Source organism: Cinclus cinclus, chromosome 1 (genome assembly GCF_963662255.1).
Source record: "Cinclus cinclus chromosome 1, bCinCin1.1, whole genome shotgun sequence".
Classification (NCBI taxonomy): Eukaryota; Metazoa; Chordata; class Aves; order Passeriformes; family Cinclidae; genus Cinclus; species Cinclus cinclus.
This window is the reverse complement of record NC_085046.1, coordinates 104,325,809-104,350,477: the sequence shown is the minus strand read 5'-3', so window position 1 is coordinate 104,350,477 and position 24,669 is coordinate 104,325,809.

The following is a 24,669-nucleotide window of genomic DNA, read 5'->3' as shown; positions in this document are numbered from 1 at the left end:
GTTTAAATCTAAAGGGAAAAAAACTCATTCATAACTAATAGTGTTTACTTACTCAATTTCCAGCATTAAAATTACTACCATCCTGATCTCTAATCCTGCAATCAGCCATGCGTGTTAACTTTACCTACAGGTGCAGCCCCACTCATTTCAGTAACTTCCTTTGGTGCCAGTTTCTGTTTTAATGCACTGGTACCATCAAGGATAAACCCCCAATAAGTGCAAAAGGCACTAAGAAAAGACTCTTATAACCTAAAAATAAACTTGTCCTACAATTAGTTGACAGCATCTTTTCAATATTACTTTTTCCCTACTAAACTCAGCATACACATGGGAAGTTGTCCAGGTTTACCTTCAAAACCCAGCAACTGGTGATACAATCTGGAACCCTACAGCTCTGGTCACTGGTGCGACTGCAGCCAGAAACTGGAATGACTGAAAGAAGTTCCCATATGGCAATTGTAAAACAGTTTTTATTCTAAAAAATTATGAAAAATAGTGGTTGCCACATATAGAATCCATCACTATAAAACAGCCTCTGACTGGCACTCTCAAAGAGAACAGAAATGAAATAAATCTTCAGACTTAAGTTATCTAATTGTATTTGGAGGTGGTTCCTCCAAGACAAAAAACTAACCCAGTTCCCTTACAGTACTTAGAGACACTGCAGTTCTGCTTCATGGATCAATCTGTTCCATCAACAGGCACAGGACTTCCAGCACTAGAAGCCTGAAACCTTTCAGGAGAACTTCACAGAAACCACAGGCTGTGTACATATGCATGGAAGGCTTCCTATCTGAAAAAGGCTGCGTGATGCAAGACAGCAGAATAAGGATGCGTTCCTAAAGTCCTATTTGTGTTAGTACTGACACCAACTTTTAAATTAATATCAAGGTATCTTACTCCAACTGTGATCAAACTATGCGGCAAAACAGTTGGATGCATGTAGGGAATACCAATGAAAGAATGTATTTCTTTTAACCAATGTTTTGAACACAAGGAATTATCTATTGAAAATTGCAGCTTTTGTCCACAGGTAGCGCATATGGAAATGTAAAACCATGCAGCCAGCTAGTTCATAAAGTAAACTTTGACCACATAATCTGACATGTGCCACACCACAGACTTTCATATCGCTGTCACATGACGGCCATGATTTATCAGATCAAAGAGAGTGAAGATTTCATTTTTCAGCAGCTGTAGAAGTGTACAAAGCTCAAAATAAAGAGCTTTCCTTTGGTGCAGAAGAGTAGTTCTCTGCTCTGTTGCATGAATATTGATAAAAAACCCTATATTGTGAAGTTTTTTAATAATTCTGTTACACAGTATGCCACACACCAAAAATGTATTAAGTATTTTCCCAGCTACTTCAAAATAATACAGCAATTTAAGTATATTTTCAATTCCATGCACTTGTTTTGTTGCCAAAGAACTGCTGCTGAGTAACAAGTACTTCCTTGAAAAATCTGTCTTTATAACACGAAACACAGAGTAAAGCTACCTTGGGCTCACCAGCCTCATTCCAGATAGAATGGTTCTGGGGTCTGGGTATTAAATAACTATTGAAAACCAGACCAGTAGCTCTGCAAGCAGCAAAACCAGGGAGGCCCCATTTCCTGCATCAATTTCCAGCTTCAGTTAAACGTTGCTGTAAACTCTTCAGTGTGCAGGTTAAAAGCTCCATTCTACCTGGCTTCCTTACTTCCAGATATTTTGTAGAAACTGCTCACCTGGGAGACCTCTGCTGCCAAATTTATTTGAAATCATCTAACAGCCAGAAGAGTTATTAGAAGGACTGAAGGCAGACAAAAAATTACAGTTCTATTTGAACTTCACTAACAAAGTACGTGGAATTATTTACTGGCAATTGCTGCTACTAACTGCAGTCACACCTGGTACCAGTAGATCTTTTTCTTTGAAATTCAGAAAAAACACAGTGTTGATGGTGCTGTCTCTGCTGCCATCACAGAGTACCTGCTACTGCGTCCCAAAACTAGCCACAGCACCCTGGCTGTGCAAAAGACACACAAAGCCTCCACTCCTCTACGCTTATGCTAAGTAGGAACCTCCTATAACTAAATTTACATGAGAAATAAGAGTGGAAGTGAGAGGTTTTGTTGTTTGGAAAGGAAACGTTCTTATTTCTGTGAAGCCTACAAAAACAGTTATGGTTGAAGGGTACTACCTACCAACAGAGGTACTACAAAGGTAACTGACAAGGCAATTTTATCCCTCTTCAACATTTTACTTTCCAAAAAGGAAAGAAAAAGACTCTGAAGTAAACTTTCGTATCTAGCTCCCCTGATTTAAGACAATTTCACTTGCAAAATTTGCCTGACATACCGTTCAGCTGTCCATGAATCATTACGTGAAAACCAAAACACTTTCTTTGTCAACACATTCCAAGTTTCAAAACTGGTTTTCGAACATTCTGCCACTTCAAGTAAACCCAAACATCCAATTTTTAATTAATGACTGGCCTCTGCCTAGGGTTAAATCCATCAGGCACATCTGAATTCACCTTTATAGTACAAGCTTCAAAAATATTTGTCCTAGTTTTCCCAGTGCCAAGTGGACCATACCCACATGCATACAAGACACGCAGAAGCCCATATAAGAATATAATAACCGTATCATAAACTTCACATATACGTAATACTGAATATTGGAGAAGAAGTCACGCTAGCCCTTGGCCTGAGTACACAACTTCAAGCACACCAAGCCTGCGGGTCCACACAGAGCAGAAAGTTATGTGCAGACTCCGCAGGAACAGGGGCCTGTGTGCGTCCAACACTTTTTTTTTTTTTTTTAGTGTAAGGAAGACAAGGAGCCTAGATGAAGTGTGATAATTGAACATTTAAATTAATGACTCAGAAATGTAAAGCGGTCGTGTCCCAGGCTCGATAATGGGATATAAACCAGAACAGTGGGGCGGGGGGGTTGGGGGCAGAAAAATTAATAGGCGATAAAACCGCGCAGGCCAAGCTACAGGCGACTCCTGAATTTTGCCCTTTTACATCCTCCGGCCCCGCGCCGAGAGCGGCTCACGGCGAGCAGCAGCCCGGGCGGTGAACGCCGCCTCCGCCGGCGGACGAGCAGCCACCCGCGGCAGCCCGGCGGGCAGGGGCCGGGAGGGAACCGGGCCGAGAGGGGTCACGGGGCCCTCCCCCACAAACTTACTCCCCGCAGCCCGCCCAGACCAGCCCAGCCCAGCCCGGCTCCCGCCCGCCCGACCCCTCGGCCCGGGGCTCGGGCCCGGGAGAAAGTTGCCGAGAAAGTTTCTGCAGAGGAGAAAGGGCCGGGGGTGTGGGACGCCCCCCGCCCCCGGGGCGCGGCGGCGGGGCGAGGCCGGGGGCGGGCGGCCGGGGCCTAGCGCCTCCATCGCCGCCGCCATCGCGGCCGCCGCTCCCGTGGGGCGGCGGAGCGGGGACGCGGCCGGGGCCTCACCTGCCTCTCTTCGGCGTGGCGGGTGGGAGAAGGAGGGGGGGAGGGAAGGAAGCGGGGGCCCCCCCCGCTCCTCCCGGAGCCGCGGCGACCCGGGGAGGGAAGCGGGGAGGAGGGGAAGGGAGGAGGGACGAGGAGGAGGGAGCCGAGCGCTCCGGTGCGTGCGGGAAGCTGGAGCCTCGCTGCGGGAGGAGGAGGACGAGGAGGAGGAGACTCCCCGCCCCTATGGCCGGGATCTCCGGTGGGCACCGCGGCCCCTCCTCCGCACCGCGTTTCCCTCCATGCGCTCCGGGCTGGGATCGTTGCGCCTCCCGGCCGGGGCAGCGCCTTCGCTCCCGAACCGGAGGCCGCGGGGAGGAGCCGGGTGGCCGCTGCGAAGCCGGGCTGGCGGCGGCGATCCCTCCTCCGAGCCGCTGCGCACCGAGACAACATGGTGGAGGCGTGCGGGGCGGCGGGGAGGGAGCCGGGGCTTGCCCTGCCCCGCGGCTCGCCCGAGGGCGGCCGCCTACTCCCGACCTTGGGTCGCGGGGTAAATCCGGGGGAGCTGCTCCTCCCGTGCCGTGACGGGCTGGTGAGCTTGGTGAGCCCCTCTTGCCAGAGAAGGTGGACGTGAAAGATTCCGGCAGCGGAGCCTTTCGGCGTGAAAAGCGAACAAAATAACTTTTAAAACTCCTCGCCTAGGCATCTTCAGGTGGGCCACGCCTTAGGCTAGGTACATTTAATTTGCAGTGGGTCAAACAGAAGCAAGACGGTCCTCCGGCAGTGCGGGTGCTGCAGCGGCCGGCGGGGAGCAGCGCTCGCCGCTCGGGAATGCCCAGGGCGGCGCCGCCGAGAACAGACCTGTCGCCAAACACCGAGCCTGGAAATTGCGCATCAGTAACTCCGGGGAATTTTACTTCACGGGTTTCCTACTCGTCGCGGTTCCATAAATCAGTGTTTGGTGTTTTAAGAAATAAAAAATCGGGTTTGTGTCAAGGTGGGCTTCATGAAAAAAAGTAGTTAAAATGCATCTAGCCTTCAGAACTGCAGACTGCAGGAAGGAGCGAAAGAACAGGAAAAAAAATGAACTGAAGAGGCAAAGTAACTGAGGTTTACATGGGCAAATCGGCAGTTCTCATTCAGCATTATCTTTTATTGTTTCCAGCTCTCTAGCAGCCAAATGTACATCTCTCCCTGCTTTATTTTCTTTAAAGGCTGATTATAAAAGAGTAATTGATAACCTAATACAGTTAATTCTTAAGAAAAAGAATTCAGTCAGGATGTACAGTTTATTTTGCAGGCAGTGCTGCAGAGTAAAGCCATTTGTATTTTGAATTTCAGATAAAGCAAATACATGTATTTGCTTTTAAAGGACCATAGATACACTTAAGCAGTTAATGAAATACAAAAGCCCCAAAATGTTCTAGATTTAGAGACTCAATGCCACAAATTGTTCTCACTTAACCCCCTAGAGTGGTGAAGTTTAGTCATTTCCTATTCAGTCAGAAATCTAACTCACATTATACAGAATAGGTTTTTAATTTAAAAAGCAATGGTGAGTTTTACAAATTTACCTTGGCAATGAATTACTTAACAATTTGCAGATTGTTGGGTTGAAGCTCTAGGTCTGCCATGGTGTCACAACTCCAACTGAGCTTATGATGATCTTGAGAGCAAGGTTTGAACTCCAGTATAATTTGTGGGGTTTTGTATACACAGGCAAGTGTTGCTGATTGGTTAATTTTACAGCACAATGGTATAAGTGGCATATCTGAAAAACACGAAACCTAGTTGTATTATCATCTTCATTATGTTTCAAAATGACTCACTTAAGAAATTTTGCAGCATTGAGCTAGAGCTTCATGGTTAGGGACATACTGGCTCTTGCCAGCTGTTGCTGTAATTTGACTTCTGGGTTTCAGGTTTGGTGTTGACGGATGGGATTATATAGCAGTCCTTTCTCACGGCACCTGGCGAATGCCTGTGTGGTGCCAAAAGGTTTGTTGAGATTCTCAGTTCATCACACCTCTCCTGTTGCTTTCTCTCCTAAAGACCAATGTAAGGAACGATTTGGTGGGTTTCTGAAAGGCTGAGCTATTAACTGTGTCTTCTGCTTGGTGTTTTAGGTGTATGTGTGCTATTGGCTGCCACAGACTGGCTGCACCAGTGATTGACTCGGTCAGTAGTGGGAGAGACTGTCACGCTTAATTTCAAGCACAGTGTGATTAAAATAGCAGAGCAGTTGGGGAAAAGACGAGCTGGCCAGTCCCATAGCTGAGAGCAAGCTCAGACTCACACCATATGGGTGTGAAAGAGTAGATGAGGGTTTGAGTCGGGAGTCTTGGAGGCTAGACATGCTTTCGTTGCAGTGGAAAAATTGGCTGTGTCTTAAATTGTCATACACTTGTCACTGGTAGTCTGAGTGTTCCTCAGAGTGTGCCTTTTGTAAGGAAATGTTGAACAGGTGACTTAAAACGATCAAACTGTTGGTGGTTCAGCTTGATTAATCCTGATCAGGATGGGACTCTGGGTGTCATTGCCACCTTTTACCTGCCAGCCAGGCAGCCTGCAACCAGTCTGCCACATGATACCTGGGTAAAGCTCTCTTACCACAGCCATTCCTGAGTGGGCTCCCAAGTGTGTTGCAGTGCAGGTGGACTGACACTGCTTGGTATTCACTCAGGAGACTGAGTGAATCAGCCAAAACTACTGCAAGTCTCAGCTGCTAGTCAGGCAAGGCCAGTGCCTGCTTCTAGGAATTTTCCCTCTCTTTTATTCTTTTGCTTTAAATTAATATTTTTACTGTGCTGGGGACGCAGGAGGGAGGAGCTGCCCTCAAATGCTTTAGCATAGCTGGAATACAGTGTAAGAAGCTACTGATGCAGGGGTTCACTGCAGCCATTTTCTGGACACAGTTTCCCAAATATCCCTTCAGACAGGCTCAGCATTCGCTAACTCCTCATCTGTGTTGTGTGGTTAGTTAATCTTGAAGATTTGTGCAAATAGCCCACATTTAGGAAGGCATTCTCCATGTACTGTCTTTGGAAATTCTCATGTATTTGAATTACTTTCTTAAGTAAGTAATCATTTATACTTATACACTCCTTAATGTTTTTTGAATAATTTGAAAAAAACCAAAAACAACAAAAATGTATGATAAGATTAGGTACATATTATGCCAAATAAAGTATTTTTAGAGTGATATGGGGGAATACAGGTGTAAGAGCAGGAAGAAGGAGGAACAGAGGAATAGAGATGGAGAAAGGCAAGCTAAGATATTTCAAACACTGTTATGGGTTCAGTGGTTTGTAATTGGGGCATACGGGACGTGCATCCTGAGGTACTGAATGAGATGGACAGATTGATTCCCTGAAGAGCTTTAACATTACATGCCAAAAGTTCTTCTATGGGACACATGGCAGTAACCTGAAAACATTGAGACATTCTTGAAAACGCTTGGTGGGATTGCTTTCTAACAATTCAGAATAAGTAGAAAAACACTATAGTGTTTCATGGATAAAGTTTTTTCTTTTAAAAGAAATAAGAAATGTTTCTGGACCTAAATTAATTCCCTCCTTTTGAGAAATAACTGAGGTTGTCAAGGCCTCATTTTAGCTATTGCTCTTTAAAAATGTGGAAAACAGTGGTATTTTATAGCAGCACCTCTTAAAATTCTTGTGCAAAGTTCCCATTGCTCATTGTACTATGTGATCATATTACAAAAAAGCAGTTCATCTTGGAATTAGTATTAGTCGCTTACTTTGAAACTCTTGGATCAATATTTTAAGAACATAGTATTTAGCAGAACATAGGTATTTCTTTTAAATATATGTTTCTTTTGAATCAGAATCTTCTAAGCATTAGTCAAATAGGTGGGTAGTTTTTGTCATGTTAATTTATATTTAATATTCCAAAAGCTATTAATAAAATCATTGATGTTTAAAAGTGAAACATCTTCCTTGGATATAATGCAAATTACATACCAGTATAGTAGTTCAATAAGGAACTGGAGTGCTAAGTCACTGTGTGATGGATCTGTAATTATTTTCTATTTTGAAGCAAGCATCCTATTTAAGCCTTATGTTAATCTTAAAAATTTTGGGATGTCGTGTTTTCTCCTGCCTGCAAATGCATCTGCATGTCCAAATGGCCAGGATCTTTGTGTTTGGTGACCACATCTATTTGTGAAGTTAAATATTCCGTTGTTTCTCAAATAGCACTTCTGTTTGATCTTGCATAACGTCTAATTATTTATGCATATTATACTTCTAACAAGTATGCAGACAGTTCTTTTTGAAAGACGTTGTTTCAAAGATTGTTTTTGAACTTACTAAAAGTTTTGCTTCAAAGCATGTTAGACTTTGAAAAGCCTGTATTCCCAAACCTGTTGCTATTTACATTTGTGTCACATTCAGTTACATCAGACACGCTGGATTACATTGTATAATGAAAGCCCTATTGCTGTACTCTAATCTTTATCTCGTTATATCCGATCTCCTTTGAATTGCACACGAGTATTGCTTATGGTTACTTAAAATAACTACTGCTTTTGTTTCAAGGGCAGTGCTATATATGATGAGCACTTAACACTCAACCCTGCTTTGGCAGCAACTTCACATCCTGTGTCTTTGATTCTTGCATGATTCAGTTGGGAAGCTTGCACACATTCTTTTTTTATTTTTAATTTAAATTTCATATTTGAAAAATCTGAAACCTGTGAAATCATACATGTTCAGAAAAAATAATATATTTACTTGTGCCACTGTGCTCTTCTGAGAGATTTGGAATGTATGCCTTCTTCCTCACAAAGCAGGTCACGTACTCTTAGGGAGAGTGGAAAAGGACAGAGAGTAGGAGGAAAAGAAGTTTGTGCACTAAAGCTGACCTGAGCTGGGGTTGGTTTTGACATCACTGCCAGAGTAATTCATAGCCTTTAAGGACTTCTGACCTCGTTTGATGGCCAGTATAAAGAAGTAATTTCTGCTGACTATGGGAGACTTGCACATGGACACACAGGCTATATGTATTTTATTTTCCTTGAACTGACTACCTACGACATTATTGTGGGAGTAATGCTTAATAATGTTAGTAGCTGCAGAATCAAAGTTAAAATGGCATTTAGGGAGTACTGGAAGTACTGGCATCAAAATGTCCTATTTTCCAGGGCATCCTGAATTTTTACTGTTGAACACACATGCCGTTGTGGTGCTTTTATACATGACTTCATGAAACAAAGCCAAGTGAAATAGAATTTAAGAAAAAAGGAAAATCTTATTCTCCTATCATCAGTAGTTAAACCTTACTTGGGAGTCTGTATGGTCCAGCCAGCTGGGGTTACAGCTACTCAAGGGGCTGCACTTGTAGAAAGCTTGTTTTGGAAAAGACATGAAGAGATGGAAGAAGCCTGGGTTTATTAAAAGCAGAGCTTGTATAATTTCCTTGTTGTTAGTTGTTATTACTGAGTGTGAGAGTTTTCAGTTGCCTATAACCACTCAGCTTCTACTTTTTCTGGGCAAAGATTGTTCTTGGCAATTGCCTGCCTCACTGCTCTGACACTTGTAAGGTGGAAATCTGCTGCTTTCTCATGTTAGAAAGAAGCAACTTTTCCAGCTAAGTTTAGAGCAGCACCCCTGCTTCCAAACTGGACACAGCCATTTGAAATGTCTCAAGTCTCCCCTGCAGATATCAGGGATAAACATTTTGCAGTAGGTGGTAATAGTACATCCATACCAGACCCAAAGGCAAGTAAGCCTCTGCACAGTCTCACTTCTTATGTAGAGGTTGGTAGATCTAAGGTGAGTTCTCCAAAAACCTCTATCTGCATTTCATCTCACAAGCCAAGGAGGTTGGAGATGCTCTGTTCCAAGGCTTCAAAGGCTAGGCTGCCATTTCTTTGCAATTAGGTAGGAGCACAGAGCTGGAACAGACCTCCCACCATGCAACAACTATTGTGGGAAAATATTAGGAGCTCCAACCTTCTCCACCCTTAGCTCAAAAAATAAAAAATACACAGGAATTTATAAAGGAGGAAAACTACTTTTGAGTTACTCTTCTCCTTGTTCTGCAGGCTCCTGATTTGTCCTGATGTTTTATCACTGTGCTTCTTGTTCATCTGGCTTTCAGGAGAAAAAAAGGAGCAGAACAGAACCAAACCTGAGCCTGCCTTTATGACTGCTGAAGCTGGCGATGGTACATCACAGCCACCCAGAACCTTTTTGTTCATATCCTTCAAAAGAAAAAAAGACTGCTATAAAGGTTCAGAAGAACTAAGTATATGCCATGAATTCAGAATTGCAAGCTATAAAAATGACAAATTTATTTAGAAAGGAGAGGTTTACCGACATATATATATATATATATATATATATATATATAAAATTTTGAGTAATTCTAAGAAAGGCAGCCTCCTCCCCCCTCCCCCTTCTTTGAATATGCAAGTAATTTATCCTGCTGCTTCAGATAACTGTAAAACTTTGGAAGGAATGCAAAAGTCTTAACTTTTTTAAGTAGCATCATATTCCACTATTTTCTTTTGTTTCATACATTTCATAAAACAGTTTGTTGAAGCCAGTTACCATTGCATGTTGGTATTTCATTTCTCATGGAAAAAGTTGCAAGTTATGGGACAAAAAGATCCATTTTTAATTCACATCATGGACAATGCTGGTTAATCATATGCCCAAAAATGTAGCTAAATGAAAGAATAAAGATCCCAGCTAAAGAAAGGTATGTGGCATTAAGGATTGCATTAGTATGGCTCACATGCTGCTTCCTTCTGCTTATTTTCCCTTTCAGTTTTGGTTAAAGTGGGATTTTCCAAAGCACATGAATTTCCTACTCCTCTTTCCTCCAAAATGGAGCCTATTGAAAATCAGACTGTGTTCAAAATTGTCCCACATTTTTGCTTTTTTTTTTTTTTCTAATTAGGAAGAAAGACAAAACACAGAAAGTTCCAAAGTATTTTGGTTTTAGAATGTGGGCTTGGACATCTTTGAAGAATCATCATAACAGCTAGAAGGGACATTATTGTTCTTGATGGAGAATGAAATCCATTCAGGAACCTCAGACGATGGGGGGAAATGAGGAACCAAAACCATGATAAGCTCATGATGAGTAATGACAAACCATCCTGAAGCCAAACATTTAGATTTGCTTGGACAGTTCAAAAAATTTGGTTTCTTTTTTTATTTTCCCAAAGGGACATTATGTTGTTTTGACACAACCGACTTTTTCCTGTTGGAAAAAAAATTACAGAAAGCACTTTTCTATTAAAAACCGTGAACAGAAAATTCTGGAGCAGCTATAGAGGGAAGTAGTCAAGCCAAAACCAAGTGTATTTGGAAATGTCCTCTCAGGAGAATCTTGTGACTGCTCCAGCCTAGCAATAAGAATTTTATTTGAAGGTAAGTGTATTTCCTAGACAACAAACATAACCTCATGAAATCCATGTAGCATAACTTGGTGTGTTTCAACACATTTGAAATATGATGTTTCACAGAGTCACTTGAGAACTGTAAAAATGGGAAAGAGCTCTGGTAAAGGCTTGGGCCTTTGACATGAAAAATCACATCTGAGATTTTACAACTGTTTTGCTAGGACTGGGCATTTTTAAAAAACTGAACACTGTTTTTTTAAAAAAAAGTCTCAGTCCACCAAGCAAAAATTTGTGTGTCTAAAAACATACTTTTAACTTCAAAAATATGTAGCTAAATTCATCATTATTTAATGTTTAGAGGCATACTCCTAAATTTGTTTTTTAAAAATGGGCACAAACCTCTTTTTAATGACAGCAAAGTATTTTCAGGAAAGATAAGGGTTGCCATATTCTTACTGAGTTTTTAGGCTACAGGTAATTAGGATAACCTGCCAGGACATTTTATATCCTTGTAAAAGTTGCCATGAGTTGCTGACTTGCTAGAACTGATGGGTATCTCAATGCTTATTTGTTAAGGGAACCTGTGCTTTAAATGTGACAAACTGTGTGCTGGCTTCTTCCTACATCAGGGCAAGCTTCATCTTGTCAGGAGTGGGTAGGAGACAGAGCCTATTATTCCCTATTACCCAAGTTAATCACATGCTTTTCTGGATATAAACAGGTGATTCATCAAGTTTAAGAGCACAAGTGACCAACAGACCAGCCAGTATCAAGCACTCTGAATATCCACCTATCACCACTTCTCAAATTCCACCCACACTTGGACCCTATCTCTTGTGCCAGGCTGAAGCGTTCCATAGGGATAGAAGGCTATTAGAGATGGGGATTGCAGAGCTTTGGGAAGAACAGGGACCAACAAGTAAGGAGAGCAGAGCAACAAACAAAACCTGGTGGGCATTTGAAGATCGTTTTGTTGGCATCGTGCCTCTTGGCACATGGATTATTTGGTCAGTGAAATTATGTGAACTCTCACCTGGTTCTTGTAGGAGTGTGTAATTTTTTATGTTCTTTGTGTGTGCAGTTTTCACAATGAATGCTGGTCCTTGCAGCAGGTCTGTTAGGGGCTTTCATATTAAAAGGTATAGTAACATAAACAATCTTTGCTAGTCCAATACACAAAATGGCCCCTGACAACTCCGAGCTTCACCACACCGCAGTGAATTTAGGGTGAGTTATTGAATGGCCCAGGGTCACTGTGGATTTATCCTGGTAAAATCAGTAAATGCTCTATTTGCTTCATGATGTTTCAGAGAATGTCTGGGAAGTCAAAATGGAAGAGTGGATTTCATAGCTGGGGGCTTCCCCTTGGAATGTTTGTGGCTCTTCACTAGCTCAAAGAAAACAAATTACAAATGGATCCCACAGAGGTTTGAAAGGTCAGGTTTTTTTTATTCAACATCACCTGACAGTGCTGTTTATTGATACAATCAGTGTGTTTCAATATAACATTTCTCATCTTTCACCACATTTGATGATTTTTTTTCTATAATTGTTTCGTTAGTCATTTCTGTAGGCAGCCTGGCAGCTGTTGCTGCAATCCATTTGTTAACTGTGGTTGGCTCTCGATTTAACAAAATGCAATTGCACCCTCTTGTGGAATCTGCTTAGTAGATTATTTTGGTTTCCTGGTACCACCTGGTTAATTTTTGTCTGAACTAGTCAAAAGAAAACAAATAGCAGAAGTGTCCTAAGGCCACACAGCAACAAAGCTTCCTGGAGAACTTCAAAAGAATAAGCTGCAACTTTGGAATGTCTGAACTCGGAAAACCTTTGAAGACAAACTTCTGTGGGGAAGACCTTCAAAGGCACCCTAGGAGACCTTCCTGTCCGTGGCTTTTGTGGGAATCTCTGTCATAAAATATTTTTCAACAGGAACGGTTGGTATGGCTAGATGCATAGAAATTTTACATTTACTACTAAGTCTAAGGACAATAATTAAATATAAGTATCCAGCGCAGACCTGAAAAATAGTCTATATTCTTTCTCTATTTGTACAAATCTATGAATACAGATGTCAATCTCTCTGTATGTGCTAATGGAAATAACTAATGTTTTGGAAGGCAAATACACTTGTGAAGGGACTAGGTTAGGTTGCACAAAGAAGGTTTAATTCTTGCCAGTCTCAACCTGGAATTTTTTTTCATGCAACTGCTGCAGACACTTTGGATAAAAGAAGTGCCTTTAAACTCATGAATGCATTTGTTCTCTGGGCTATGAGAAGTAGAGGCAGGGGAAACCAGAACTCCTTTAACTTCTGAAGCAAGTATATTGGCATATCCACCTCTTACTCTGCATTACATGGGCTTGCACAGAGTATCATACAGTATTTACCTTAGTTTAAAAAAAATTAAAAATTGTTTACAGGAAATGTTTTCTTAACAAAAAAAAAGCTTCAAACTTTTTTGTTGTTGTTTGTTTTTTGTTTTTTTGCTTTTTACTGTTAGTATGGACACAAGTACTTTCTGAGTAAAATAAAATGAAGGAAATATGGTTTTAAAAAATATCCTTCATAGTATCTTTCATAAGCAGAGACACTCACTGACAAAAGAGCAAAAATGCCCCAAAAATAACAAGATGTTTGTGATATTATCACTTTCCATGGGTAATTTTAAAAGAAATTGTATTGATTTTTAAAAATATAGTTTCTAATACACAAGGTATTCAAATGTACTAAAGTCTGAGGTAAGCAGCACTGGTTTTTAGGGGCCACAGCACAGCTGCTCTTTCTCAGAGCAAAGAATTTAACCATAGTCTGCTTTGGTGTCAGTAAGCAAGATGGAAGAACTTGTCTTGCTCTCTGCAAAATGGCTAGTTAAAAAAATCCCCAAGAAACCAAAAAAGCCCTACACACCAAAAACTAAAATGAAAGTAATTGTTGTACAGCATGTATGGATATATCCCCCTGTGTAGGATTTAATGAGGTGAGTTGATTTGCATTTTTATGTCTGAACATGTTCTTGCACTGCCAGCATGTCTCACTGAACGGTGAAATACAACCTATAGATACCTCTGGGCAGGGCAACTCAATTCAAGGTGATTGAAAGTCTGAAGCTGAGTTTCAGAAGTCCTGGTCTGATGCTAACATTGTCTTACCTGTGACAGAACTCTGCACTTTTTGAAATTCCACAGTGTTTAAAATTTGTATTTCTGCTTGTTTCTCCACTGCACTTTTGCTCTGTGCTTTAAAGGACCCTTTGCCATCCTGGGATGGTACATGTTTCTGCAGTCAGTAATGTGACACCTTACCCCAGATGAGGGTAAAGCCTCATTTTACTCTCCCTGTTGGGTACCTACTGCACTTGGTGTATTGCTCACACAGCCTGGCTGACTTTGGTCTCCGTGGACTATCACAAAGGGAAAGACAAATACCCTCATGATCGTTGCCATTATAATTTTGTTTCATATTTCCACAGGGCATGGAAGTACACACAGGTTGGTGGGAAAAAGAATTAACAAGCATCCTCATGTATGAAAAAGCTGCTATTTGAACCTCCACGTGCACGCTTTGTGCTGCCAAACTCAGAAGGAATCCTCTTAGCGCACTTCAACCACAGGAGCTTGCTCCCTCTCTAGAGCAAGTATGGATCTGAAGTTTATGCAGCTGCATCCCCCTTTCAAGTTAATTATATCACTCTGAGCACTTCAGCAATGATCCCACACTGCAGTGCCTTGTGCTTGAACCAGCCTGCCTGTTTCCCTGGGTGCCTGCCACGGAGGTTACTTCCCTGCTGAAATCCTGGCATATCACCTAATGTTCTGTAATCCAAGTTTCTTTCAAGCTCATGTACCCAGAATTCACCACTGTAGCCATGCCTCATGTCTCTACATGACTTCAGCTGATTTCCCAGTCTCCCTTGGGGAAAGGAGCATATTCAGCCTCATTTAAAAAGAAACCCACTGCTGAAAATCAAGGATCTACAACATACGTTATGAAGTACTACCTAAAACAATCCCTGCATGGCTAGTAAATAATATAAAGCCATTTCCAACTCCTAGTATTGATCCCCCACTTTATTATCCTGAGCATTTGTAACAGATTCAACCCCACATCCCTGGCACTGGCCCTTTATCCCACACTTCAAGTGTACTGAAAACAGTGTTGATAACACAGAGATGTCTTAGCTGTTGCTGAGCAGTACTTTAATCAGAGTCAAGGCCTTTTCTGCTCCTCACACCCCACCAGTGAGCAGGCTGGGGGTGCACAAGGAGCTGGGAGGAGACACAGCCAGTACAGGTGACCTTATATATCCAGAGGAATATTCCATATCATATGGCATTATGCTCAGCATATAGAGCTGGGGGAAGAAAAAGGAAGCAGGAGAACATTCAGAGTGACAGAGTTTGTGTTCCCAAGTCACCATTAAGTGTGATAGAGCCTGGCATTCTTGGAGTTGGCTGGACACCTCCCTACCTATGGGGAATGGTCAATGATTTGCTTTGCTTGTGTGCAAGAATTTTGCTTTACCTATGAAACTGTCTTTTTTCTCAAGCTATGAGTTTCCTCACTTCTTCCAATTCTGTTCCCCACTTGGAGGAAGTGAAGGAGCAGCTGTGTGGAACTTAGTTGCCAGCTGGTGTTCAACCACCACATCCAGTTAAGATACTTAGGTGCTCCAAGTACCAGGCTTTGCAAATCTCAACAATAAACAATGCCGTCCCCCCATTTCTTCTGAAAACCTACTTGAATATTAAACATTCTCTGCTAGATGTAGCCTACAAAATCTTGCAGGCATCACTCATTCCTCACATAAGAAGCTCTTACCTAAGACCATGCACTTTGCAGGGACTAGGAATGTATGTTCTTAGTCTCAGCATTGCTGGTGAATTTCAGTTCTAATTGTAATTGTGCCTTGCATCATGGGCCCAAAATCACAGACTCCTTACACCAAAACAATGCCCTTCCCTACAGTAACCTCAGCCCTTTTCCACATGGATGCTGCAGGATATTATTGAATTTCTTCATTCCTTGCTGTCACAGAAAAGGGACATGACTAGAGGTGGCAGGGATTAACTGAGAAAATTCAGTTCTGAGCCTAGTCTTAGGATTGGGGTAAAGATTTGTGTTTTGCAAAAGAAAGCTTGGAAAAATTGTGTTTATTGTGTATTCCTACAAGAACATTAAAATTAAAATGGGGGCTAGGGCTGGCAGGGGACAATTCAGGGTAACTGGGCAGGATATGAGTCCTTTCAGTGAAGGCTGGAGCAGCAGCTAGAGGTTCAGATGGGAAGGACTTATCCAGAGAGGTAGCAGGGGATGAAGATGCTAGTCACAAGTTCAGATTAAACTCTGAGTTCTGATTAAAACTAGGGTTAGAGTTTCATGCTAATCCAGGGTTTAAGAGGGCGGAAGAGCCAATTGACTGCTGGATTGAAGAGATGTGTTGAGTCAGGCTGCAGATGACCCCAGTAGAGGAAATTAACTCACTGTATGGGCTGGTGATGGAGGGGATCAGTAGGGTATATGTCTACTCTGTGGCTGGGTTAACATTAGAGTTTGGTTCACAAGAATCTGAAGAATTCAGGAAAATGCAGGAACTTCTAAGACCTGTAGGATTATGATGAACTTGGTAACTGTAGATGCTAAAATGGGGAGAAGTATTAGACTAGTTCAAGATTGTTTTGGTTAGTGCTTGCTTCTGGCTGTATTGACTCTGTCAGAGGAGGCAGGGGCCTCCTAATGGAAGTTCAGCTCTTGTATTTTTGGAGAAGAATAGGATAGATTATGTTGGACAAAGCCAATTTTGATAAATTTTAAATTAGAGCAAGTGCTGAGCAAATATTGTTTGACTCCGCCAATCGTTTGACTCCTCCAATAAATGACACTTGAGAGTTCAAAGGTTTTACTCAGGTGTCTGGTATGCTGGCTAAGACCAGCAGGAAAACAAACACACCTATATAAAAAGTGTTTGTTCAAATCAAACATTAACTGATGTTCCCAGTGTCCCATACAGGAAATGCGCGCGCACACACACACACACATGCATGTGATTAAATGTGTGGGCTCTAAGAAAACTGAGAAATTGAGTTATCACAGTGAGAAGGTTTCAGAAAAGCAAAATACTTCAGCTCAAGACCTACTTGTCAATTTTACCAAAGATGGTGGCTATCACTCAAATTCTCATTAAATCCAGTAGTTACCATTATAGAACTCACACAGTAGTAATTCCAAATTATTTATACCTTTTCCACAGTTGATTTGAAAGTAAACCATTAATCCATTTTTCTAAGTATTTTTAGTTACATCTCTTTTTAACAATCTCGGAATATTGTGAGTTGGAAGGGACCCACAAGCATCATCTAGTCTAATGAGTGAACAGCCCATATGGGGATCAAATATGCAACCTTGGTGTTATCAGCACCATGCTCTAATCCACTGAGCTCATCTCAGATTATTCATGATGGATAAGGAACAACATACATAAATAATAAATTGCATAATGGACATTGCATAGAGGAATGCAGTAGCCTATGCACTCATACAACAAATTTTGTGGGTAGCTTGGTTCAGTATTTATAGAAAATCATAGTGGTTTTTCAAAACTGTTGAATCAATATTTCAAGAAGAGAAATTTACAAAAGTGCTCAGAGTGATCTTTCATACTGGAATATTTAATAATACACTTTGGAGGTATTTATTCAATTTCATATGAAAACCACAAGTCAGTTTATGTATTATACCTCAGAACAGTCTCTGGTGTCATTTAGATATCTTGTAAAACTTTATTCAAAAGCCAGGAGGATTCTCCACTTGTCTTTTTTGGGTTATATTCATCAAGAGGTAAATCGTACAGCCTGTAAAGAAGTCTCACTGACCTCAGTGGAGCTGCTCATGAGAGAAAAGGCTGTTGGGAAGAGAATAAAATATAAAAATGAACAAGGAGAAAGTACTGAGGTTGAGTTACACCCTTCTCATTGCAACAGACACTTTTGCCTTCGAATACACCATTACATATATCACCATGTGCTTGTTCTAAAAGAGCCAAATAGCAGACAAGTGCATGAAAGAGAGGGGGGCCTTTTGCACCTTAAAATGTGGAGTTATGAAAAAGCCATTTGCTGGGATGGATGCTCTAATACTGGGTTCCAGTGCCTAGAGGGAGGAGGAACAAGTTACCCTCCTGTCTGTAGTGTCTCTTTAAAGCACAGCCTTTGGGAGTTAGACTGCAGGCCACCATTCCCAACATCTGCTTATTCCTTAAGGCTCCTTTCCTGCAGAGCTTGCTGCTTGAGGAAGTACCATGACAAACCACTCTGACACTGATTTCAGGTGGGAAATCTTATTCAGAAGTCTGTGCAGGTCTGTTGGTCTACTACACCTACACCACTGGTAATCCCAAGAGCAGGGTTTCCTCAATTTCTATGATTTGCCTAAGTCATGGGAGTTCTCCTGTCAGCTTGAATAAAGCAATTAATATTACTTAATTTTGTTTTGCATGTATTTGTGTCTTACAAGTTATAATTAGAAATTCTGAATTAAATGACATACTTACAAGAGTGTATAATATGACAGATACTTTCAATTATAAGCACTCATTTCAGTGTAAGTTCTTGCAGCAAATTTAATTGATGAGGGCAAAAATGTTTGTCAGCCTATTTCTAAAGATTTGTCTAGTGTCTTAAAAATTCCCCAAACTTCAAGCTGAAAAAATATTGATAGAGAAAATGTTGAGTGTTTTTTCTTTTTTTTTTTTTAACAGTGTGCTGAATTTCTAAATACATGATGGTTTCCCTCCTTCCTTTTTAATGGAAAGTTTTAGAAATATATATTCTCAAGCGTCCTGACTAGCTCTAACTTCCAAGCGGAAAATCCAGTTACATTACATGATACAAGCAATTACATTCCTAAAAAGAGAACCAAAACGAGAAGCAGAGCAGTGCAAGGGCAAGTCTGCTCTTTGGTGTGACATTAGAGTATGGATGAAGAAATACATTAATCAAAACAGACCACATGCTGCAGGCCTGCCTGGAAATGAAGGCAATCAATGACTGCAGGTTGTGCACAGTGCTGCTCCACTGTGGACTGAGACAATAACCAGTTTTGGACAAGCCTGAAAAATAAGTCTGTGGAAAGTAGAACCTGAGACTTGCTATGTTTGCCCCCCAAAAAATTCATGATGCTTCTTCAAGTTTCTGGAAATAATTCTGGAAGCATTCTGGAAATAATGCAGTTCAAGGAAGCTCTTGTTTCTGTGCACATTGTATTTCACACCCATTTCTCAGCACTTCATCAGTCTTTTGGTCTTTCCTTGCACACAGGGTGCTTATAAACTGTGCATGTTTACAGGTTGTTCCAGTTAGTCTGTTGCTTCAAGGAAAAGTTTAATCAGATTTTCCTTCTCTTTTTGAAGCTGATAATTTTTCTCTGGGATGGGAGATATTTTCTCTTGGGTGGGAGATGGGACATGCATCGGGAAGCTCCTCTCAGGTGTTTCCTGGAGGCTGCTCCCTTTTTTCTGTACGTGTCCATTTCCTTAGCCTGTCTGCCAGCCTTTTGCTATTTCCATGGATTACAAGAGACATCTTGTGGTCATGAAACAAAACCACACAGCATGCAGAGCGAATTCTGCGAGGGCTGAGTAGTGATAGACTCTCACTGTGTCCCAAGTTTTCCTTTCTCTGATGGGGAATAAGGGAAGTAGGAGTCATCCATCTGTCTGCAGGGGCCTTTTGAGCTAGGTTGAGCTAGGACGGAATGAAGATTTGAGGCTGTGGATGTGACATGTAGGACATCATCAGCCTTATATGTGAGTGACCTACGAAATCTGCTGCAGCTGGCTCAGGCAGATTTTTCTTAGCTGAGCCCTTGCTTGCAGCCACCTCTCTCCAGGAAGGAACACTAATGCAGTTTGCAGCAGAGCACGGGAAATGAGGAAAAGCACAACAAATGAGAGCACATCCGTATTTAACCTCAGTTCAGTAATATTTCTGTGACACTGTGGAAATGGACATCAATTCAGCCAGTCACCTAAACCTCACTTGTGACAGTCTGTGGAATTAAGATGCTGTCAGCATTCTTACCAGATCTATGCAGAGGGAGAGTTCCTTTGACAAGCCTGTTATTTGAAGGTATCTGTTCAGACAAAAAAAAAAAAAAAAAAAAGTGGATTAAAGAAAGTATAAAGAAAAGCAAGAGGGAAAATAAGAACATGACAGGGAAGCAGAAGAAGGCTAGATGTTTTTTGTGATTAGTAACAGGCACCCGTCTCTGATGATAATTACAATTAGGTAATTATCTCACAGCATTTCTGAGCTGGCCTGGACTTCTACTGTGGTTGGTGCCATGCCCATACATTTGGAAAATGACAATATGTGCCTCAAAGAGAGAATCAGCTATGAGACAAACTAGAGTGGATGAAGGAGAAAAATAAGTGGATTGTGAAAGGGTGATGGAAGACATGATACCTACCAGTAATAAAAGAGTGGGTACAGTTCTAAGCTCACCACCATACCATATTGTGCTATTAAAAACCTCATGAAAGAGCAAAGAAATAATGAGTACCCATGCTGCATGAGCTGGAGACAACAGTAGAAGCAAAAGGTAGCTCCTAGAACCTAACCCAGAAATCATTCAGTAGAAGTTGTGTCAGGCCAAGCAATCTGGTCTTGAGACCATATAATTTGTCCCCATGCTGCTGTTATCCATGGTGAGGAAATGATTGTTGCAAGTGTGCAGTGAAAAAGAACATGATCTTCCAGACCCCATGGAGTCACAGTTTATTAGCAGAGACTTGCAGAAGATGGAAATACTCTTTGGCAAAAGACTGCCCACTCATCCTCATTAGCTATGGCACCACTAGCTCCACAAGTTCTATGCAGAAGGGTATTTCATAAAGGATTAGTGTCAGGTTGACCTGGATACTTAATTCTGAGATGTGGAAATTTAATAATTTGTAATAAAATAAAAAATTAAAAATAAATATTAAAAAAAAAATCTGTCCTTTTGGGGAAGAAAAATAAAGAGAAAAAACCCCACTTCTGAATGTTTCTACAAGTGACAAAAGAACTTTGTGCAAAACTTTCACAACTCCTCTCCCTTTCCTTTCCCCTTCTTTGAATGAAATTACTGAGAAAATTATGCTATTTTGCAAATGTGTCAATGATAAGGAAAGTGAATTCTCTGTTCCAACACTGTTTTCCCAACAAGTTCAATTAACCAGTTAACTTGTCTTTCAGATGTAAATTTTGTCCCTTTCCCTGAAAATTTTGTACAATTAATGCTTGGCCCAGCTGTAACAGCTCTGTACACACTGCCTCAAAATAGAGCAGCACATCTGCAACCAAATGCCAACTACAAATGTGGGGGCCAGTGCAGCTTTAGCAAGATGTCCTCTTGGAGCAAGCTTAGGAAAATGTCACAAACACAGCCTGGTCCTTCTAATCTCCTTGGAGCTTGCAGTGGCCTTTTGTGCAGTGTACTCCTGCCCTAATTTAAATCATAGAATCACAGAACCATGGAACAGCCCAGGTTGGAAGGGACCTCAAAAGTTCATCTGACCCAAGTTTTCTTGGGAAAGAGAGCCTCAATGAGATTGTCTAGCAACCTGACTAGTCTCAAATTCAGAAAACCTTCTGTGATGGGGACCATTTTCCTGGTAAGTTTGTTCCACTGAGTAATTATTCTCACTGTAAAAAAAAATCTTTCTTATATCAAGATGATATAACACAACACTGCTTCTTGTCTTTTCCATGTGTCTCCTTGTGAAGAAGGAGCCTCTCTCCTCCTTGTATCTGCCCTCTAGATACTGGAATACTGTGATGAGATCCCCATAAGCCTTCTCCATGGATGAAAGATCTAACTCCTTCAGCTTTTCCTCATGGGGCAGCTTCTCCAGCCCTTCGATCATCTTTGCAGCCTTCATTTGAACCCTCTCCAGTCTGCTTCTTTCTTGAAGTGTAGCAACCAGAATTGGACACAGCAGTTCAGATGCAACCTGACTAACCCTGAGTGGAATGATCACATCTCCATCGCTGCCAGTAATGCCCCTGTGGCTGCAGCCCAGGATCCAGTTTGACTTTGTTACTGCAGCCGTGCTCTGCTGACTCATGTTCAGCTTTTGTTGTATACCAGGACCCTTCAGCAAGGCTGCTCCCCAGCCACTCAGATCCTAACCTGTACTGGGCTCTTTAGTAATTTTAAATCTCTGATGCATTTGCATTTGTTGGCTGCTGAAATATCTGGGAATGGTTGGCATAAGAGAAAGACCTGCACAAATCCAAAATCTGTGTCTTCTGATATGTTCCTTGTGCTAGGCTCTCTAGGAGAGGACAAGATATGGCCTGAGGGGTTTTCACTAGTTTGATTCCATGTGCCTCTTGGCCATGATTTTCTTTCTAGTCTGCACTGACATTGCAATGGATGGTCTCTTCCTCTTGCCTGATAATGTGAGTCTAGCCACTTGGACATACCACACTCTGGTATTTCACATCTGCCTCACTTGCAGAGCTGTCGTGTAAGTTAAATCTGCTTGGCAATAAGTTCTGAGCATGTTTGTCTTCAGACTCCTGCAGGTATCCTTTTGCAGTACCCAAATTTTGCAGTACCCAGTCTCCAAACTTCATTGTGGACTTTGGTTATGTTTGAGGGACAAATCTTTAATGTTGATAAATAGATGAAGCACATAGCTGTCATCCACAGAGTGCAATTTCACAGCAAAGGAATGAAGTGGGCAGAAGTTCTCATTTATTAAGTGTTTAACTTTGAAATTCTAGTCACTTTTGAAGTAAGATTTCAGCAGGGCAGGGAGGAGACAGAAACCTTAATGTCCAGCGCAGAATAGACACTTGATTTGGCACAACTTCTAATTAAGCTGTGAAACTTGTTTCATGTAGCTGATGCAAGTCAAAAGTATAAAGCCGTTCAAAATGCAATTAGACACATTCATAGGGAAAAGTCAGACAAGGACAGAACATCAGAATGAGGATACACTTAATACCTCAATAATTCCTTAAGCCACAAACAGCCAGAAGCTGTAAGTGCTTGGTGGGAAAGTGTCAGTATAGGCATGTGCTCTTCTTGTGGTCTTTCCTAAGCATCTGTTAGCAGCTCCTCTTGGAGGTAGGCAAGCAGTTTTGATGGACCAATGGTCTGAAACAATCAAACAGCTTTTATGCTTTTACATCTCCAACTCTGCTCACGACAGCTCTTAGGTCCTGCAGCCTTGGAGATCTCCATTTGAGTGTCCTGCATTGCAAAAAGACACCTCAAATGTGGGATTGTATGATTTTTCATACAAGTATTCTAAGCACAGCAGTTTTCATAAAAGAAAAAAAGCCAAAGTTCCACAGAAATTTATAGTATCTAAAAGGTTTTATGTATTTCCTCCTGTGTCTGTACAAGCAAATGCCAGAGTGCTCCTAGAAAATCAGAGCAGGCTATCAAACTTAGATCTCAGCAAACTGCTATTAGTGTCTGCTGTTGTTTCTGCAATAAATTCCTCTCACCAAAACTTTGACTTAGAGTAGGGGAAAACCTGGATTTTGTCAGCTGCCATTTTCAGTTGGTGATTCCTTAAACACTTTAATTAGAAACACACCTGATAGTTCCTTTCAAACACATGGTGAACAGCTGTCACATAAGCACAGTAAAATTTCTGCACAGCAGTTTTCTCACAAGAAATTGCTAATATAGCAAAAATACTGCTAAAACCGTGGGCCTTGGGCCATGTAGATTGCACCAATGCTGGTGAAAATTAGTTTTATGGGCTTATGTCTAATAATAGCAACAAAAGAGTGCATCCAAAAATGGGATAAATGCTAAATACAAACTTTGCAAAGTAACAGCAACATGGTATGTGTTATGTGTGCATGGAAAAGAAGCCAGCTGATTATTGGTATTGTGTCTCAAAAAAAGACTATTGAGGGACTAATTTCTGGTAATATTAATCATATCCTAAGTATATTTGACCCCCACAGATCAATTGCTGTTTTCAGGAACTGAATGCCACATGACATAAAAGTATTCCCAAGGGAAATCTATTATTCTCTACCCAAATGTCATTATCTAAAAGTGGATAAAGATTATTCGCATAGAGAATGTGAAGAAGATATTTTTCAGCTATTACAGTGCTTCTGGGATTAGCACTTTTAGAAGAAATGATTCCTTCTTCCTTTTAGTTTTCTTTTTAAATGGAAGAATAAGTCAAATTCTCGTTCTGAATTATATTTTATTTTTATTTTCCTGCAGATAACCACTGGCAAAGCCTCCTCTTTTCCACAGTTTTGTTTTAATGCAAAGGTATCAAAGACAATGGGTTTTTTAGGAATGGCAGGAGAAAAATATGGTTTAGTTCCTTTTTTTTCCTACTTTTTGGACTACCAGAGTCTCATGCTGCAAAAGACATGTGGTTAAATGCTATGTAAGAAATATGCATAAGACACTGTTCTTAATTCTATAGTGCAAAATTCCCTTGCTCCTAGCAGTAGTAGAAATAGGAATCATAGAAATCTAGAGTTAAAGATTCCAATAAATATTCTATTCGAATTTTTTTGCTGAAAGGCATCAAAGTATCTAGTCCATTGACAAAGATATTTGTCAAATAATTCATGAATGCCTTGAATGAAGGAGGTTACTCAGAATTTCTCTACCCCTTGGCCCTGAGACTACAACAAGAAAATCCACCACATATCTAACATAGTTAATATTTGCTGAAAAACAGAATTCTTTTTTGCCTTCTTCCAGCTGGTCAACAGCATTCTTGTTTCACTGAACAGCATTCTACAGCTTGCCCCACACTGCTCTTGAAAACAATAGAATGCTTTGGTTTGGAAGGTATTTGAAAAGTCATCTAGTTCCAAACCCCTGCCGTGGCCAGGGT